Consider the following 15,472-nt stretch of genomic DNA (forward strand, 5'->3'; position numbering starts at 1 on the left):
GGCCAGCCCCAGCTGGGCCTCTGCCATCTTCTTGCTCCAGCGACGCAGGTCCTCCCATCTCTTGCGGCAGTGGGTGCTCCATCTATCATAGACCCCCAGGGTCTGCACTTCCTTGGCGATGGCACGCCAAATACCCTTCTTCTGGTGGGCGCTGACCTAGAGGGATGGTACAGGAGGAAATTAAATTACTCACCCGTCCGGACCGTCATACTCATTGCCCACCAGTTTCCACCCATGCTCTGACGCACATATACTGACCATCCTCACATGCAGCACTCAGCCCACCCCCAAACATGTGCCTTGCATCCATACCACTCCAAACAGGCATTGCCCAAGCATCATGCTCACAGTGTACTCACCTGTTTTTCTGGAGGACCGTGAAGTAGCGTGTACTGGGGGAGGACCCCATCCACCAGTTTGTCTAACTCGTCCGTAGTGAAGGCAGGGGCCCTTTCCCCAGACACTATAGCCATTGTCGCTTCCAGACTCAGGTCACAGCAGCACTTGCAGTGTAGGTCCTCTCCTGTTGATGGTCAGGTATCAAGTGAGTGAACAGATAGAAAATGGTGATCACGTCCACGGCGGTGCTTACCGTCACCGCTGGCGTACATCGCCATTGGCTCCTGGAACCCATAGGGCCCAATGATAACCAATGTGGTGTTGCGCGGAGATCTTCGACTGCCTACCGTGACGCTGCGCAACGCCAGTGCAGTTACCTAATTTCCCCTTGTCCCTTCTCACAAGTCAGGCAGCAACCATTTCAGGGGTGCACATGGCATGGCACCTAACTGCGTCACAGCACATACTGGCACTTATAGGGACTCACGATTTAACACACAGATTCTCTAACATGACTTCTGACACAGTTGTGCATTCTATGTGGTAAAGGACCCTCTGCTCACTGTTCTCCTCCATAGGCTACAACCGCTGGGGCAGATGATGAGGTGGCGGCATCCTCCAGTGTACAGACCCCTGGTGGACCTGCCGACAATCGAAGACAGATACATCATAATCACATACAGACTTGATCGTTCCATAATCCAAGAACTCTGTGCCCAAATGGAGCCAGACCGGATGTCAACTATCCACCAACCCACAGGTATCCTCCCTCTAGTGCAGGTCCTGTCAGTGCTCCATTTCCTGGCAACTGGCTCCTTCCAAACCACAGTGGCCATGGCATCTGGGATGTCGCAGCCAATGTTCTCTAACGTGTTGAGCAGGGTGTTGTCTGCCCAGCTGAAACACATGCACAGCTACATCGTGTTCCCCCAGGTGGATGATTTGGCCACACTGAAAGCTGACTTCTATACCCTGGGACATATCCCCAACATCATTGGTACCATTGATGGTACACATGTGACATTTGTCCCCCCACAGAAATGAACAAGTGTACAGAAATAGAAAAAGCTACCATTAAATAAATGTGCAAATGGTGTGTTTGGTGGACCAGTACATCTCCCATGTGAATGCCAAGTATCCTGGCTCTGTGCATGACGCCTATATCTTGAGGAATAGCAGTATCCCTTATGTGATGGGCCAACTCCAGAGGCACCGGGTGTGGCTAATAGGTGAGCCCAAGGTCCCCACACAGTATGAGTAGATGTCTGGGTATGGGGTAGTACCTAAGGGTTAGTGTGTGTCTAAGAGGTATCCCTCGAAATTTGCAGGTGACTCTGGTTACCCCAACCTCTCATGGCTACTGACCCCAGTGAGGAATGCCAGGACAAGTGCAGAGGAACACTACAATGAGGCACATGGGTGAACTAGGAGTATTATTGAGAGGACGTTCGGCCTCCTGAAGTCCAGATTCCGGTGCCTCCATCTAACTGTACTACTCACCAAAGAAGGTGTGCCAGATCATTGTGGCATGCTGTATGTTGCACAACCTGGCATTGAGACGCCAAGTGCCTTTTATGCTGGAGGATGAGCCTTGGGATGATCTTGTGGCAGCGGTGGAGTCTGTGGACAGTGAGGAAGAGGAGGCAGAGGAAGAAGATATTGACAACAGAACAAACATCATCATGCAGTACTTCCAGTGACACATAGGTAAGAGACTGTAACTCTTCTTCACATTTCAGTGTACGTTAGGACATTGTACATGGCAGCCTCTTAACCTCTGTCTATGGACACTGACTGTTCCCTTTGGATTTCCTTTTTTCAGATCTGTGTACCCCATTCTGCCTTCTGCTATGTGTACTGCTGCCCAACATCTGTCATACATTGGCATGAGTAAATGAACATTTACATTACATTTTTTTGCTAATGTTGTGATAATACATTTGTGAAAGATCAGATTGACTCCAGATTGGTTGTTCATTAAAGGGTGTTTATTTAGGTGCTAATGGGTATAGGGGTATGTGCAAGGGGCTGGGTGATGGTGTAGGAAGGTCCATGGTAGAGTCCAGTCCCTTGGTATCACAGGTGCATTGTCCAATGGGGCATAGGAAGGGGAGTAATAGCAGTTCAAGGTGGACAGGGTGACAGAGTGGGACAGAAGGTGACAATCGGAAGAGTCCTATTTCCTGGCGGGGGTCTTGGCAATGTTCTCTGTCATCTGCCTGGATCGCAGGGACAGTTTGCGGGATGGTTCTCCTTCTGCGGGGGTGGGGTGTTGGTGATCTGTTGGTCCTGTGGCGGGGCCTCCTGTCCACTAGCGCCGGCGGAGGTGGAATGCTGTTTATCAGTTTGGCTAGTGTCAGGGGCCCTTTGTTGAGCCTCTGCCTCCCTCATGTATTGCATATATCAGCCAGCACACCTGCTGTGGTGACCAGGATGTTGTAGATTTTGGTGAGGTCATCCCTGATCCCCATGTAGTGTCCCTCCTGCAGCCGCTGGGTCTCCTGAAACTTGGCCAGTACCGTGCCATTGGTTTCCTGGGAATGGTGGTTTGCTCCCATGATGTTGGAGAGTGCCTCGTGGAGAGTGGGTTCCCTGGTCCTGTCCTCCCCCTGTCACACAGCAGTCCTCCCAACTTCCCTGTTGTCCTGTGCCTCTGTCCCCTGAACCGTGTGCCAACTGCCACTGACCCCATGTCCCTGATCGTCCTGGGTTAGTGGGGTTGCCTAGGGTCCCTGTAGTGGTGGTGGACACACTGCTGATTGACGTGTCCTGGGAACAGTGGCATGGGTGCTGTGCTGGTGTTTCCTGAAGGGGGAGGGTCTGTGGTGGTTTGGGACTGTGGCAGGGGAACCGACTGTCGAGAGGTCCTAGATGGGACAGGCTGGTCATCCTGATCCAGGCGTGCAGAGCTGCTGTCATCACTGTGGGCCTCTTCTGTGGGGGGAGTGGATATAGCAGGCACCTCCTGTCCGGTGACGTTGGGTATGGGTCCTGTTGGGATGCAAATGCATTGTGATTCTATCTGTGTGTGCCATCTTCTGTAATGGGTGTGTTTCCCTGTATAAATGTGCTTGCACTGTCGCCTTGGCCTTGTGTGATTGCTGATTAGGTGGGATGGGTGAGTCTATCCAGTGTGCATGCTGTTGTGATGGGTGTCCATGCAGATCAGTGATGGGTGTCCATGCATTGTTGTTGCATGCAGGGCTTGGTATTGGGATGGGTGGGTTGTGCTAGTGGGGTATATGTGAGGTAGTGGAGTGATGGGGGTGAGGGTAGGGGTAGGAGTTTGTGATGGCATGCAGGTAGGGTGTGGGGGATAAAGTAGTAAAGATTTGACTTACCAGAGTCGTCCTCCTGCTACTCCTGCAAGGCCCTCAGGATGCATGATCGCCAAGACTTGCTCCTCCCATGTTGTTAGTTGTGGGGGAGGAGGTGGGGGTCCACCGCCAGTCCTCTGTACAGCAATCTGGTGTCTTGATACCACGGAACGTACCTTCCCCCATAGGTCGTTCCTCCTCTTCCTGATGTCATCCCTGGTTCTTGGATGCTGTCCCACGGCATTGACCCTGTCGACGATTCTCCACCATAGCTCCATCTTCCTTGCAATGGATGTCTTCTGCACCTGTGATCCGAATAGCTGTGGCTCTACCCGGATGATTTCCTCCACCATGACCCTTAGCTCCTCCTCAAAAAACCTGGGGTGACTTTGAGTTGCCATGATGTGGTGTGAGTGTTATGTGTGAGGTGATGTGTGGGGTGCTATGTTGTGATGTATTATGTGATGTGCGTTGATGGTGTATGTGTGATGGTGTTCTGTGCCTCTGGGTGAAGGAGTGGTCTTTGCTTTTCTCTCTCTGCTTGTTCTAATTTGTTCGTTGAAAGGGTTGTGGGTAATGTGGGTGTGTGTTTTATAGTGATGTGAGTGTGTGGGTGTGGTGTGTGTGTGTCAGGTGTAAGACCGCTGCAGTGATTCATGGGTCATGATACTGTGGACGTATTCCTGTTGGTGTGACGGTGTGGGTTTTGCTATCTCCAGTTTATCACTGTCCTTTGGTGTGGTGGACTTGTGTGGGTGTCTGTATAGTGGCGGATTTCTCAGTGTGGTTCATAATACCCATAGCGGAATAGCGATGCGGTCATGGTATGCTGGCGGCTGGCGGCACGGAGGTAAGCGGAATTTACCGCCAGGGTTGTAATGAGGGCCAAAGGGTTGCATAATCCCTGTGTTGAGTCTGGAGCCAGGGCAGGAAAGGGAGGGACTCTGTGCACTTCAAAGGCCTCTTTTTAAAGTTTCCCCCATTTCAAAGGCACCACTGGGTATAACTTCGGGACACGTGGATACTCTGCCAGGAAGAAGGACTGCTGTGCTGCTGAAAGGGCTGTCACTCTGCTGAAATCCTGCTGTGCTGTGCTGAACTGCTGCCCTCCTTGCCTAGTAGTGAGTAGGACTGGACCTGAATCTCTGCAACCCAGAAGCAAAGTGACTCCAAGGGCTTGCTGGCTTGCCTCCTGTTCTTCTAAAGTCTCGGGGACACAAAAGACTACCAACACATCTGCTACAGCTCTTGGACCCGTCTTCAACAAGCTCCTGACCCTCAAGAAGCACCCCTCCATTTCTGGGTCCTTAAAAGTGGTTTTCTGGCTCCTGCAATGAAGCTTTTGGGTTGATTGTGACCATGAATGGGCCCTCTTGCACTGGAAGTGCACTGCTCACAGGAAGAATCAGCGTGACCTGCCGTAAGTTCATCTCTTCATACAGCAAGCATCACCACTCATGACTGCAAGGTTCCAGTCTGCACATCCGCGACACCCGTCCGGTACTTTACACCCGCGGACCACCACCAGCGATGCTCTCCTTGATCCCGGAGAATTTCTTCCCCACAAACGGGACTCGTGGCTCAACTTTATGGTTCAAATCTCTTTCTTGCATGTCAAGAAGAAAACACAATAGCATCTAGGGAACACAACAGCACTCCATCATGAAGTTACATACTTCTTATCACAAGAAAACCCCACAGAATCCCTCCTCAACATCCATTCCCTCCCCCCACCGGACTACTTACATCTAATTCCCTTTATCCTGTAAGGCACTTCATAACACTGGGGTCATCACTCAAGTCGGCAGTTTCAGTCTATGTGGGGGTATTAACCTGTCAAGCACAACAAGCGTTAATTTATGTTAATTCTTTCAAATTCCACGAATAGCAGGGTGAAGAATGGGTGCCAGAGTTCCCTGTAAGAGTCACATTTGACAGTGAGTGTAAGGGAAAGTCTCCCAATTCCCAGGATATACCATAAAGGGTGGAGTCAACTCAGCTGTGTCAGGGTTTTGTTGGTGCCCCAGTGTGCTAGGATGTTCTGAAGGGCGGCTCGTAATAGAAGACCAATATGTTGCCCTCTATGGGATTTAACTGGAAATGTGAGGGCATTTGGGAAGCCCTGGATAGTATATGCAGGAAATTGTAGGAGCTTCATGTTCAGGTGGGTGTATATCAGTTAGGATCATATCCCTATACAGTGTGAGTTTGAGGCAATCCCAGGGCAGGTGGAGTAGTATTCCAGGAGACCCACAGCCCCTCCAGCAGTCACGCTACGTTTAGGGTTGCCTCTGTGGAGGCGCAGTTGTGTAAGGTACCAATATGTTATTATTTTGGTGACTCTCTAGATGCTAGAATCGCTCTTGACCCTCATTGGGGACCCAAGTGGAAAGGCATAGTCTCTCATACTGTACTCATGGAGTATTCCAGGAGTCATCCCTAGATCTCTACCAGCTTTGAGCCTTCTCTACCTCAGAACGAGCAGGAAACCAGTATGCTCACTCCTGCTGTTTTAGAGGAGGTGGGGGAGAAGGACTGTCGTGGCAAGGCGGGTGACAGCAGCTGGAGGCCAGGTGAGTCTCCTGTAGGAGACACAGGTCTTCCCCTGTCCCCTCCAGGCATGACAAGATGGCTCGTCGCTTGGTTGGGTTGTTGAGCCCATTCAGTTTGAGGGTAATAACCTGAAAACTATTGTGTGCGGAGTTAGGGAGGGAAGTTCTCAATGATAGCCCACAAGGGATATCACCTCCTTCCCTCTGCTGACACTTATGCTGCCTCTGGTGATTCCCATGTACGCTGGAGTCTTGAGCACTTTGCATATCCTTGTATTGCGAGTATCACCCTGTACAAATACAACACTAAACAAGAACAAAAACATTGTCTCTGAAAAACCAGAGGTTCTGGCTCGAGCCAGAAATGTCCCACTGGGAATTTGGGTTAACTGGTCTATACCGTGGCACAAGTATGCTTCAAGGCTACCCTGTCCTTCCATCCATGCCCCACCCCCCCCATCCATACTACTGTCTACAATCCACGGCCTTCTGCAATGCCCATGTTTCCTCTGGTCTGCCTGCTTCATCAGACAGAATCTCTAGCATCGCACATTGTTCCATAGCCATGGTCTCTGGGTCGGGTCATAGTCCCTTTGATGGGCCTTTGCCCCCCTGCCAGTGCAGGTGTGTCCAAATTTTTCTTTCTCATGGGCTGGTTCATTGCTCTCCTTCTGTAGGCTCTTCATTATTCAGCACCTGGCAGGCCTCTGTCAGGGACCGGAGCTGGTGAAGTTTGTCCACCCATCGGATAATTATGTAAAACGGATGGCCCCAGGATTATGAAACACCTTGGTCCCGGAGCTATGCAGATACTGGACGAAGTCTCATCTTTTTTGTTGTGTGAGAGCTGACAAGTCCTGGTAGAGAATCAGCATGTGCCCTCTAAATTGTAGGGGATGATGTTCCCTGGTGTTGCGAAGAATGCTTTCTTTAAGCTTGAAGTCATGGGTATGTCGGCAGCACGGGTGTTCTCCGAGTGCAAGGGGCCCACTCTATGCACCCTGTTGAGCTGTGTCTCTCTGTCCAGAGCCAGTCCCAGGCTATCTCTCTACCTGGAGCTGATCCCAGGATTTGGAGGAAGAGGTCTTCAACATACACTTCTACATCTTTACCCTCTGCATTTGTTGGGGCACTCTGATGCTATTATCTGATGTTATTTCATCTTGTCTGGTTTTCCAGGTACTCATCATGTGCTTGCAGGTCGATGTGCTGGTCCCTAAGCCAGATGACTTCTTGCTGTAGCTGTTCTATTTCCTCATCCCTAATGGACGTATGCTCTTCCAGGGTGGAAACCTGGTCCCCAACCTCCAGTGATGACCTGTGCAGCCAAGTCATTCTTCCTGACTTGCGACGCCTCTCTTCCGTCTCTCTGCCATGTGTCTTTCACCTCTCAGTCCGTGAGGTCGTCACTGGGCTACTACTAGGGTCTTCTCTGGGGCGCATGGCCCTTCCTGGGCACCCTGAGCTGGCACCACAGGGGCAAGGTTTCAGTTCCTCCTTCCAGGTCTCAATTTGTCATACTGGGGCCCCTATGATGCTCCTGAAGCTGAGGGCCGCACATCTCTTTCTCCCCAGGGCTCTGAGGAATGCACAGTCCTGCAAGTGGCGTCATTGTTGGCCACTACACCCTCGCATCAACTACTGGGGGCCCCACACTGCAATTCTCCCAGGCAGTAGTCATCTGCTTCCTGGCCAAGTCGTTCCCACTGTTTGGCAGGGTGATTTAGAAGAGCCCTGCAACTGAGCGCTTTAAGGGCTTGGGTTAGCATCTAGATCCAGTCTATCCATGCACGTCTCAGGGTCCCCAATCAGTGAGGCAGTGGGAGTCCCCAGTGCCTGCGTGGTGCCTGTAGATCTTCAGCAGCCCCCAAGGGGTGAGTGCAGTAGCAGAGTAGCATCAGGATTGTAGGTAAAAGTGCTTTGTTGCTGCTAGTCCAGCTCTGCCTGAATCTTACTTGTGGACATCAGTCCCATGGGTTGCTCCTGTAGCTGGGGGTGCATATGCTCAGACTCTGGTTGTCAGCGCCAACCATGGCTCATTACGGGAGCTGCAGGTCTGGCCTTTTCCGCAGCTCTGAAGCTGCCGCCATTTCCTTTCTTAGCCCCTCCTTGCTTTCAATTGCTGGGGCCAAGACGCTTGTTGTGCTGCAGATGACTTTAATTTCTCGACGCTTGCGGTGAGTTTGGTGGGCGGTACTGATACAGGAGGCCATTGTCCTCGACTTGGCCTCTGGGCTCACGGCTGACTTCACTGGTGCTGTTCTGCAGGCACTGCCATTTTGTAGCAGTCCGGGCCACTCTCACCACAGCTATCGCAGGCATGGATCTCGCCCTGTAGGACTGAGTTTCCGGCTCTGGCAAGGTCCCCTGATGTCTGATGGGCTCCCAAGTCGAAGTGGGCACCCCAGGCCACCTGCTATAAAGGTGAAAGGGCAGGCGGCAGGGCTCACTTGGCAGCTGGGACGGAGGGGCGGGGAAACACATCCTATCCGTCTGCCATCTTGGCCACATCCCCTTCGTTCCATTTTAAGAATGTAAAACTTAAGCAGGACTGCGCGGGAGTGTAACCAACCCGCACTCCGTCGCAGTCGGCCTGAACTTTTGGATTTCATTTGGCCTAGCGCAACAGATAGCCCTGGCTGGCGATTTATGCTTTTAAGCAGTATGTTGAATTGCATTCTTTAAAAATTCATATCTTGAATTGGTTTTGTTTTGTTTATTAAACTAACCTCTATTTTTCTAACCAGGTGTGGTATCTTTTTTGTGCGGTGTTTTCACTGTTTTACTGTTTGAAGTTTTTTACAAAAACTTAACATGTTTCCTCTTATGTTAAGCTTGAATGCTCTGTGCCACACTACCAGGGGGTGAGCACAGGTTAGTTTAGGGTGTGTTGATGACTTACCCTGACTAGGATTGTGGTTCCTGCTTGGACAGGGTGCATGCCTTTGCTAACCAGAAACCCAGTTTCTAGCAGTGGGCTATTAATGAGACTTAAATTTTCAAAAATGTCAGGTAATCTCTCGAGCTATAGTGAATATTACAGAGTAATCAAACTGTTTCAAAATGCTGTAAAATTTGATAACGGATGGATTTTGTAACCTCAACAGAATAGTGGTCAGTAATTCAGGTTGATGCATTATAGAACTATTTTGCATCCTTTTCCATAGATCTTGTATTTTACATTATTGTTATTTTAATTTGTCATTAATGGGGTGGTGTGTAGTAATGTGATAATAATAGTTTGCTCTATTTATGTTTATGCCTTTACTCATTTCTTCCTTGTTGTTGATATGTTCCATTTGGAATGTTTATGTTTAAAGAGAGGGTGTGAGTACAGTTGCTGAGCTGCCTCGTGGATGATGGCTAGATATTTGAGTTTCTCCTTTTCAATAAAGAAGGTGCATTTCCAATTCAGCTTCTCAGACTATTCTTCTTCATTTCCTGAACTCCATAAAAAGACTATTCAATCAAATTTTTAGCAGGTTTTTCTTCATTTAGTATTGTGACTACCCTGTCCCTTTCTGGAAGAGCCAATGGTGGTCTTATGATATGGGGATCTTTTTCTCTTGCATGTAGGATTAAGGAGCAGTATACTGGTTGGCCTAATGTATAAAATGTACTCCTAACCTTTATGAATTTTCATTCATTCCTATTTGTTAATTTTTATAATGAAACTTGTTACCTCTGCAGGTGTTAACATCTTTAAATTAGCTATCACACTGAAGGGGAAGGCTGATTGAGTTCAATCCAACTCTAGCACGGGTTGCCCAATAATTTTAGTAGGGGACTTCAATGTTAAACTGAATGATAATGACTCTTATTTAGGATTCCCAGATAGGTCTGACCTGAAATAAAATTGGAGGAACTGCCTCATGATACAAGGATGTATGAATTTAGTGTGTAGGTTGACGGGGGTGTTATCTCTGGTCAAGCAACAGCCACAGCCCCTGGCAGGGTGAACCAAAAAAGTGATAAAGTGATAAAGTGAAAGAAGAAATTTGGAAGAAAAAGTTCTGGGAAGGTAAAGTTCAGTGGGGGAAGGCTGCAGGCCGTGTCTGAGGAGACAGTGCCATTATCTAGGAGTCACTGGACAAAGCTGCGGTGAAAGTTTCTACATTTGGACATAGTCACTTTTTGGAAAAGTCACTAAATTAATCTGTGCTTAAACCTGGGTGGCTTAGTGCAAAAAGTAGTCAGGCTTAACTCCGAAGAAATGTGTAAAATATTTATATGGCAGACAAACAGTGATAAAGTGAAAACACAACACAAGAAAAATCACATACCAATTTAGGATAATAGGGTACATTTTAAGAAATTATTTAACACCAAAATGACAAAAAAATCAATAATTAGAACAGGAGTTAAGATTTTTTTTAAACTAGCCCCTAAAAGATCAAAGCGCCAACTGCGGACATCTAGTCATGTGAGACAGGGTCAAAGTAAAAAAATATGGACAGGCACGATGAAGCGTGGGTTGGATAATAGAAGTGTATTGGGCCCTGCCAGCGCTCACTGTCAGACTTAGAAGAAATTTGGATGAAAAAGTTCTGGGAAGGTAAAGTTCAGTGGGGGAAGGCTGCAGGCCGTGTCTGAGGAGACAGTGCCATTATCTAGAAGTCACTGGACGAAGCTGCGGTGAAAGTTTCTATGTTTGGACATAGTCACTTTTTGGAAAAGCGATAAGCTCCAGCAGGACGAGGCAGGAGACTGCAGCTGGAGACTGTTCCACGGGGTCGGATACCCATTTGGCGAAGGACTGCTGAACAAGATTTGCTGCAGCGGAGATGAACATAGCCAGAGCAGCCACGAAGACAGGCTGACCAGTAACGCGTCTTGGACTGAGCAATAAGCAGGTTGTGTCAGTCTTCCCTCGGTTCTCAGAGAAGTTTTTAGCCAAAAACGTTCTGTCTCAAGTTTGTATTTTGGCCATCTGGGTAACTTTAGCACCACAACCAAGGGTCCAGGACTGGTGAGACTCTACTTGGGGGTTTAGGAATCACTCAGTCTGGGTCCAGGTGCAGGTTCAAGATGGTGGGAGTCTGTTTTGTGTCTGTAGCTCGGAACAGGAGGCCAGAAAACTTGCCCTTTGAGTCACTCTGGTAGTCCTGGCTTCAGGTAAAGAAGTTGGGCTCAAATAGCAGGGCTGGCCTCTGAGGGTTGAATGTAGGTTTCAGTCAGCAAGCAGTCCTTGCAGATGCAGCAACACACTCTTGTGATGTACACAACAGGTCTCAGCAGCAGACAAACCTCTAAGAGTACTTCCGCAGGTCCAGAAAGTGAAATGAAGAGTGGGTCTGAGGATTCTATTTTTATTCTTGGTGCCCTCATTAAAGTTTCCAGAGGTTTCTCTTTGATGTGTTTGAAATTTCCTGACTCCTCTGCCCTGGTTCCGAGCTGGCGGCAGAGACAATGTGGAGCTGGCAAGCACTTTGCGTGAAGGTAAAGCACAGCCAATTCAGTTGCAAGTGGGGCTGTACCCAGCTCTGCCACCCCCTCGCATCCTGCCAGCAGATGGCCAATTTAGGCACACCCTATCCCTCTATTTTGTGACTGTGTGGATGCAATTCACAAAGTCTGACTGTCAGTTACACCGTCATGTGACCCGGTGTGGGTAGGGAGAGGGTGGGGGAATGCAGGCACCAAATGGCTAAAGGCAGGCAGAAAATAGTGGCATATTCTAAATTGTAATTTGAAATTCAACTTTACCATTAAAGAGGATTTTAAATTCCAATGTCATAGATACCGAACATGAAATGCTTATCTGTCCTCAATCAAACGTTAGCAACTCAATGTTATTTATAATTTAGGGGTTTTCACTACCAGGTAGTGTAAAATCTAAAAGTTGGGGTAGACTGAATTGGCAGCGTTTCATTCCATGGAATTCCACATAAATACATAAAAATTCCGTGGTATATGGTGAAGTGGTAGCGTGGGCTCCACAATGTGCAGTGTATGCCCTCAGTGCCCTTACATAATTATGTAAGAGCACTGAATGGTATGCACTGCATTACAGTGCAGCTTATACCCCCTAGTGTCCTTACATACTTATGTAAAGGCAATGAGGTGTATGCCCTGCACTGTGGTGCAGGGCATACCTCTCGGAGCTCTTACATAAGTGTGTAATGGCACCGAGGGGTATTCACTCCAGTGCATACCCCTTGGTGCCCTTACACACTTATATAAGGGCACCAAGGGGTATGCAATGCACTCCAGTGCAGTGCATACTCCTCTGAGCCCTTACATGAATGTGTAAGGGGACCAAGGGGTAAGCATTGACATGGGTATCCTTCAGCACCCTTACATACCTATGTAAGGGCATCGAGGTGTATGAACTCTAGTGCAGTGCATACCTCTTAGTGCCCTTGCATACTTTGCACCATAGCCTATGGGCTACCTAGACCCTACCTTATGGTTGGCATATGCAAAAAAAAGCAGTTTAGGGCTTGGCAAGAGGGTTATTTTGCCAAGTGAAATTAGCAGTTGAAAACTATATTCAGACTGCAATCGCAGACCCGGGACATGTTATAAGGGGCTACTTAATTGGGTGGAGCATTATGTGCTGCATGCCCACTAGCAGATCTAACTTATAGGCCCTGGATATATGGTATACCATTCTATAATTGACCTAAAGGTAAATTAAATATGCCAATCAGGTGTAAACCAACTTAACTATGTTTAGGGTAGTGAGCAGAAGGGCTTTAGTGCTGGTCAGCAGGGGTGAAGTGCACAAAGGTCTAACAAAGAGGATGCATTGTTAGAACTTTTGGCTGCCTACAATCTATGAAATAATTGCAAAATCTACAATCATGATAACAAAAAGTTACACACTTTTTGCTGCATGGGTGTTTATAGCACTATTGATTATAATTGTGTTTCATACTTCCTATTTGACTGCATTTTATCCTGTAAAGTACATCTTGATGTTTTTAGTGATTGTAACCCTTTGATATTGTCTTTCGGTAGGAATTAAGTAGCTATATCATAAACTCAGTATAGAAAGTGCTCCTAAGGATCAAGTGAGAATGTAAAATAGGAAAGGTCAAACCCAAATATTTTGCTGTATGGTGCACAGATGATCTACTGCTATGTTAAAAGGTCTCCTCCCATAGTGATTGCATCCTGAATGTCTTTGGGAATCTAAGCACTTCTGTCACTGAGTGTTGGAAATTGGGTTGTTGGTTGACTGGGGTATGAACCCTGGCCAGGCAGCAATAATCCTAGTCAGGGTAAGTGTCAGGCAAACCCTAAATTAACCTGTGCTCATCCTCTAGTAGATTGGCACAGAGCAGTCAGACTTAACTTAGAGGCAGGGTGTAAAGTTGTTGTGCAAGCCTTGAAATAGTAAAACAGTAAAAACACCACAAAAAAGAGGTTAGGAAAATAGGGCACAATTTAATAATAGCACAGGACAAAAAATGACAGAAATCCAATCAGTAGAAAGGGAGGTATACCTTTTTAAAGAATAAACTGCAATATAGCACCTAAGCACATGAAGTGCCAACTGCTGCTATCAAGTCGCACTGGATCGGGTCAAAGTCAAAAGTTCAAGCCAACCGCGATGGACTGCGGGTTGAATACAGTCCCAGACTAGTCCTGCTGAAGTTTTACCTTCTCAAGAATTGTGCCAATAATCCTATTCATGGGGAAGAAGTTCACCTGGAGCAAGGAGAACGTTGCTGGCAATGGTGGGAGCCCCTAAGGAGCAGGCTGGATGTCACAGATGGACAGATTGGAGCCTCACTGTGGAGATCTACACGGGTGGACAATGCTACTGTACAAAGAGATGAACATGAGGCTGCTCATGCTATATTTCTGGGTGCGTAAGGAGGTTCTGGGGCAAAGGGGCCCATGCAAGTTCATGCAGAGCCCAAAAGCTTGACTTTAAGAGCTTCAAACCCACTTTCAAGGGCCCATGACCTGAAAGGCACTGCTTGAGGTTCAGGAATTAATTGAAGACCGGTCCAGGAGCTGTGGGGGGCCTGTTATGCTCCTGAGGCTCAGATCATGAGGCCAGCAGACTAGCCCTTTAAGTCACTCTGAGGCCCATGGTTCAAGATGGGTTCCAGGTCCAGTACTTCCTCTCCAAGAAAGAGGGCAGCAAGAAGCAGATCAGAACAGCAAAGCAGCCTCTCCTTCAGCATAGCAGTCGAGCAGAGTGGTAGTCCTTTCAGCAGCACAGCAGTCCTTTTTCTTGGCAGAGTATCCACAGGTCCACAAACTGTACTGAAGGGGTGGTGTCTGAGGTCCAGTACTTATTCCCAGTGGTTCCTCTGAAGTGGAGGAGACTTCAAAGGCAAGCTTTTGAAGTCCAAAAAAGGCCCTGCCCTTCCTCGCCCCGGCTCCAGAATTCCTACATCTGGGTATGCAGCCCTTTGTGTGGGCAAAGGACACAGCCTATTCAGGTGTAAGTGAGGCTAGATTCAGCTCCTTCCATCCATCCTGCCAGGACGGCCCATCAAGCCACACCTTAGCACCCACTGTGTGTGGCTATCGAGGGAAAAGTCACAGAGCTCAGCTGTCACCCACCCTAGACAAGTGATCAGAGACAGGTAGTTGGCATTAAATGGCTAAAGTAAAAAATGCCAACTTTTTAAAAGTGGCATTTTCAGAATTGCAATTTCAAATACCACTTCGTCATAAGTTTGGATTTCAAATTGTTATTCCAGAGATATAAAACTTGAAAAGTCCACCTCTTCACAATTGGGAATTACACTTAAAAATGGAATAGGGTAATCCCAATGTTATCCTATAGAAGAGATAGGCCAAGCAGTAGTAAAAAACGACTTAGGGAGTTCTTCACTACCAGGACAGGAAAAAAATGAAAAGTACATGCCCTGCCTTTTAAATAGATCTCACCCTGTTCTCTAGGTTTGTCCAGGGCCTACCTTAGTGATGACGTATATGTATACAAAGGGAAGGCTTGGGCCTGGTAAAAGAGTTATTTTGCAAGATCGACATGGCAGTGTAATATTGCACACACAATGGCACTGCTGAGACATGGTTAAGGGGCTACTTAAGTGGGTGGCACAATCAATGTTGCAGGCCCACTAGTAGCATTTCATCTAAAGATCCTGTGTACACATAGGTGCATATTTATAGGCCCCTAGCGCCACTTTGCGCCACATTAACGTCATTTATTTTGACATTAATTTGGCCAAACGAGGCCAAAATCCTCGCGCCATATTTACAGAGTGGCACAGTGCATGCCCTCAAGCGCAGGCGTTAAAAGGAGCCTTCCATTCTTTATAATGGGGCCCTATGTAC

The sequence above is a fragment of the Pleurodeles waltl genome, chromosome 10 (genome assembly GCF_031143425.1).
Source record: "Pleurodeles waltl isolate 20211129_DDA chromosome 10, aPleWal1.hap1.20221129, whole genome shotgun sequence".
In the NCBI taxonomy this organism is placed as follows: domain Eukaryota; kingdom Metazoa; phylum Chordata; class Amphibia; order Caudata; family Salamandridae; genus Pleurodeles; species Pleurodeles waltl.